Source organism: Mytilus galloprovincialis, chromosome 4 (genome assembly GCF_965363235.1).
Source record: "Mytilus galloprovincialis chromosome 4, xbMytGall1.hap1.1, whole genome shotgun sequence".
Lineage (NCBI taxonomy): Eukaryota > Metazoa > Mollusca > Bivalvia > Mytilida > Mytilidae > Mytilus > Mytilus galloprovincialis.
The window spans coordinates 34,781,431-34,786,968 of NC_134841.1; the positions used below are offsets into that span (position 1 = coordinate 34,781,431).

A 5,538-nucleotide genomic window follows, 5' to 3' on the forward strand; every position below is an offset into this window, starting at 1 on the left:
CATTGGACATGTCACTGACAGAAACTTCTTAACATGAGGCATCTATTTACCAAGATGAAGCATCCAGGTCTTCACCTTCTTAAATATAAAGCTTTTTAGTAGTTAGCTAACGCCGCTTCCATAGCGGCCGGATCACTATCCCTTTGTAGAGCTTTCTGCAACAAAAGTCGCAGGCTCGACAAAAACGAGGAATCTTATTAATTATACAACAGTGATATAATATTAGTTTGGAACTTTTTTTAATGAAAATAACGGAGTCAATAATCTGAATTGTTTTACTAAATATGGTGACATAAAGTCACATTTCACTTGTGCACATTTTAATGTTGATGAATCTTGCATATTTCAAAATCCTCTTTTTACTACACATTGAGCCCATAGTCAGCTTAAGTTTCATTTATTCAATCCTGCATAAGTTCAACAAAAATGTCTGCTAATAAACACTTGAACCACCTTGGTTACCATTCTGTACATGAATATATCTCTCATAACAAATTTCATATACATTGCTGATTCAAGGTATCAAAATTTTCATCCTCCAGTAAAATTATTCTTCTGACAGTGTACTGAAAATTGAAAAAAATATTTTGTTATTAAATTAAGTTTGTTGATTCAATTAAAAAGTAATGATGAATGATAATTTTAATATAATATATTTCATTGTTATGGGCATCGATGACCCAAATATGGTCTGCTTAAGTCATTCTCTTATTTGAAAAAAATGCTTGTTTTCAAAATTCCAATAGGGAACATACTATATATAATTGTATAAATAAACCAATTTTTCAAGACGTTTCGGCCATTGGCCTTCTTCAGTTCTTTATTTTTTGAAAAAAAATGGTCAAGTTTATTATAAAAACTTCTGACATTCTCACGGATATTATGCACATCATGTAAGAGTTAATTCCCTTATATTGTTTTTAATCTAAATATAAATGAATTTTAAATTACTGTACTCTTCATTCTTGAAATTAGGTTTTAAATCCAAATGAAACTATCTTGAAATTATACAGCATAGATGACACATCATGTAGTATAAAATCTTTAAACTATTAAAAGTACACCATTTGGCCTTAAAGTCTGTGTATGATTCTTGGACCTATAAACTATAAATTTTAACTTGCATTACAAATTTATTCCATTGGCAATTTTCTTGTCTGACTGTTAAATGTAAAATATTTTCAGTCTATTTTCTTATCAAAATAGTGTTAATTCATAATGTCTATCATGTTTTGTTTCATATTTGTGGGATTGAAATCATAGTGCATTGTAAATAACCCACTGGTGTTACACTGAACAGACACATTTGGATTACTTACCCTTAATCATGTTAATATATTCTAGTCATATTGTTTTCTATTTTAAACAAAATAATTTTGCTTTCAAAATTACTCTTCTTTGACATTCCATTTGATTACTGTTTTCTTGCTGTATGTTTATCATATATGTGCATGTTCTGCAAGTGTTTTTGTTGATACATAAAAGTCCTCTGTTTTGAATTTTTGGTTCATAGTGAACATCTTTCTCCATCCTGTGAACATAAAGCAAATGTACATATAATTACTAAATCTATTATACTAAATTTTTCAAAGCAAAATTAATTTTGCATTGTTATTACATGTATCAACACATGAATACAAATTTGCCAAATAAATTATAAAGAAAATAAAATATTTTCTTGCTCCAATGAAGACCCATTGGTGGCTGTCGACTGTTGTCTGCTCTTTGGTTGGGTTGCTGTTTCTTTGACACATTACCCATTTTCATTCTCAATTTTATATATCTATTATGTGTTATAAATGATTATGCCTCTAGCATTTCTGCTCAATACATAAAAGTTTCAGACAAAGAAAGTGTACATAAATATTTGTAATAATTCCTGGTCATGAGATACATTTTAATGCATGTGTAAGATCTGAAATGGGTGGGTGATTCAGTGGTTAATTTCAATGTGTAAATTTCTTTTAAAATATGAGATATGGATTGAGAGGATGCATATTGTATATGGGAAAGAGGAGCCTGTGCCTGTAATCGCTTTCCTTTTGTATTTTATGTTTAATATGAAAGATTAAATTCTTATGAATATTACATTTTGGAGGGGGGATAGGACCTTTATCGGGACTCCGAGGTCGGCTGTTTTTAAGCTCGGGATTTCGGGATTGACCCTTTCGGGATCCGGGAATTCTTTTTTTTTGGATTTCGGGATGCCGGGATTTACTTTATTTAATTTCGGGACCTCAGGATTTAGTGTTTTTAAGCCTAGGATTTCGGGATCAGGACCCCTCCTATCCCCCCTCATTTTGATGTACATATATGACATGTATGAAATCAGGGACACACATATTTTTTTTTCCAAATGAAATATTATACCAGGTATAAAATAGCCAACAGTAAAAGTGGGTCCACTTTTGAGTTATAACCGAGACGTTCATCAAAATTCGTGTAGCCTCAGTAGCCTATATTTTGCAATTTTTGGGGCCTTGAAATTACCCCCCTTTTTAGAGAACTTGCAATCGGCATGAAACGTGAACATACGTGCTTTCGAATTAGATTCATTTTGGTCAGTATTTGCAGTTAGAGGTTAACAATGTTCTATTATCTGAGCAAAAAGTGAAAGCGTGAATATTTTCCATGGAGATCGTGAAGAACACCTTGACCAGTTAAAAACGGATGTTGACAACTTGTGTGGGTATAATATTTCTGGAGACAAGTGCGGATACCTTAGACCGAAATCCGAATGTATTTCACCAGTAAAAAATTGATTCAATACTAGTATATGGAAAGGAAATGACGATATATTGGATTTCAATTTTCATGTTTGATATAATTTTACATTTTATTTTTGCCGTTTAAATCATTTCTTTGGATCCGACTTATTTGATAATAATTAACTGAAATATCTGGAATAAACCTTTACCTTTTGTGTTGTTTAGCATAAAGTTTAAGCATCCAAGAATGTCATAAATGTAACTTTTCAGCATGGAATGCCAAATCCAACGTCAAATAATGGCCGCCATTACGTGTTGACAACGTCGTCTAGTGAACCGTATCACTGAGCGCCGAAATCCTTACTCAGGCGCTTCCGGTTGTCCTACTGCTATAAGTACTTTAACGTTAAAGAGATTGACAATGCTGACAAACTTTCGTGTGTCGATAATCAAATTTAATACCGAAAATATTGAAAATAATTCTAATAATATGAAACAAAATATGTCCATGCACCATTTGGATTGGGCGAAAAGTAGTCATTTCTTCAAAGTCAGACCAGAAAAAAAAAATTATGGAAGGACGTCTGATAGTATTATTTCCTTTACAATTTTACCCAAAACTATAAGAAATATACTGGTAAACAATTAAAAAGGTGTTTGATAGGAATATAGTCCTTTATTATACACCGTATGTGTGATGGATTTGAATTCAATCAATAACTTTGAAATGTTTTCTCATATGTATACACAAAAGGGAGGACTGGTATTTGTACTTCTGTTAGAATATGTCTTTTCGTTTCACATGTCAAGTTTTTTTTCTAGTACAGTATAGACGGGAAAATTTTGTTGATATTTTTTTTTTCATATTTACTTAATATTAAATAGTTAAAAATTATTACTGAAAGCCTGTTCAGAGTTTCTTTCTTGTGTATGATTATATAATTTTTCACATGCCTGAACTCATTGACGATAATGTAAGGTGCTCTATTAGAAAAAAAAATGGATTTCTAGTTTGGGTGTGAAAAAGAAATTTCGCCTTTTCTTGAGCCTGTTTTGTACATTCAGTTTAACATGTTTAACAGATATGATCCAAAGGAAATTTTCACATGGAACATTCGGTAAATAGAAAATGAAAAGATATGCGGTAATTTACAGAGACCACACTCCATCCATGAGGAAAACGGAGGGAATTTAAAAATCTAGAGGTCTCCACAAGGCTTTCAACAAGGATGGAATCTCACTCCTTCTGAAAAGCTCTAAATCGCCCCAACGTGTACCTACGTTTGGTCATCAAGAGATTCTGGTTTCTCTTTTTGTCTGTCAGAAACATTCAATTCGGATTTGAATTTAATTTACCGAAAGATTTCCGTACATTAAATCTTAGGACGGTCAGAACATTTTAAGGACGCCACAGATCGAAGTACAATTTTAAGTAGTACATAGATGTGCAATAGTTCAGCTTCCTGTACATGTTCGTGAAGTTCTAAATTTTGAATGTTGATTTCTTTAAGAAACACCATGGTTTTACAATAGAAAATCTCAAAATGTCCGTTAACAATGAAAAAGTTTGACCATGAAAAATCACATATCTAAGAAAAGCAGTCGTTTAATTGATTATAAGAAAGTTTCAGTATATCATATCAAATTTCTTTAATTTGAGAGTTTTCCTTTAGTAACAAATGTAGCTCCATGTCCGATGGTGAAATAAAAATGAATGTCTCAGAAAGTGGTGAATTAGTTTCCATAAATGACAGATGAATCGGACCACGCTTAGTAACTTACAGTAAACAGACTACTGTAACATTGACGCACTCGTCGAACTGTTTAAAAGATCTGTGTTTATGACCAAAAATTTATATACAACTTCATTTATAAATTAATCTGAATTTCATAGCGCGTCGTCACAATAATGAAAGTTATAAAAACAATCTATAACCAGCAGATTTATACTTCTATAAAGAAAGTATTCTTGTACAAATAGGTATTTATTATAAAATTTGCAAGGGTTCCGCGGAACCCAGTGTCTCGCCTACTTTTGCTGTTTATCACACACTCAACAAAAATGATGAACAAATCAATAAAAATGTTCTTCTCGATACTACAGAGAAGTGATCGAATTCGGGTTTCTTTACCGTCAGAATAAATTACGTTATCGACAAACTTATTTCAGAAGTGACATAAATATAGATTCTTACACTGCAACAAGTGTATTACGATATTTCTCCACTCGAGACAGTTAAATTCTATTATTTAAAGCGCGAGGCTTGCCGAGCCCTTTAAATAATAAAATTTAACTGTCGAGAGTGGAGAAATATCGTAATACACGAGTTATAGTGTCGGAATCTGTTTCTCTAATGCTTTTTTATCGTTCTTTTTCAAAGATTTTCAGAAAATTGTGCTCTTTATATGCGACGTCATCAGGCAAGATCGCCTTTTTTCATGACGTCACAATAGGAAAATTGAGAAGAAAACAAAACATTTTGACGTCATAATCAAATTTCGACTAATCATTTGCCGAGAACAGATTTTTCACTAGTGAGGAGAAATATTTTTCTCACACCAGTCAGGAAATGTGAAAATAGCACAAAAATTAGAGAATTCAATTTTCTTCATCGACAAAATATTTCATGTCCAACGTGTAAGTTTTCATTGTTTAAGTCGAAGTTTTTTTAACACAGTAACATTTCTTATAATCAACCTCTGTCATTGGCATTTTCATTTTAACGGGAAAGGAGCAAATACGGGATCTATCATTTGTTACGAGGAAATCATTATTCAATCGAGCATATGTTTTTTTCATGAAACATATTATGAAATACAAAGGAGTTGA

General features: G+C 31.9%; 1 long non-coding RNA gene across 1 annotated transcript; it reads right to left on the reverse strand.

The window, feature by feature from the left end:
• Positions 1 to 222: 222 nt before the first annotated feature.
• LOC143070568 (uncharacterized) lies at positions 223 to 2,780 on the reverse strand. Its single transcript, XR_012976582.1, has 3 exons — positions 2,536 to 2,780; positions 1,320 to 1,531; positions 223 to 566 (listed from the first exon to the last, which is right to left on the reverse strand). It is a non-coding gene; the product is annotated as an uncharacterized LOC143070568 (long non-coding RNA).
• Positions 2,781 to 5,538: the final 2,758 nt, after the last annotated feature.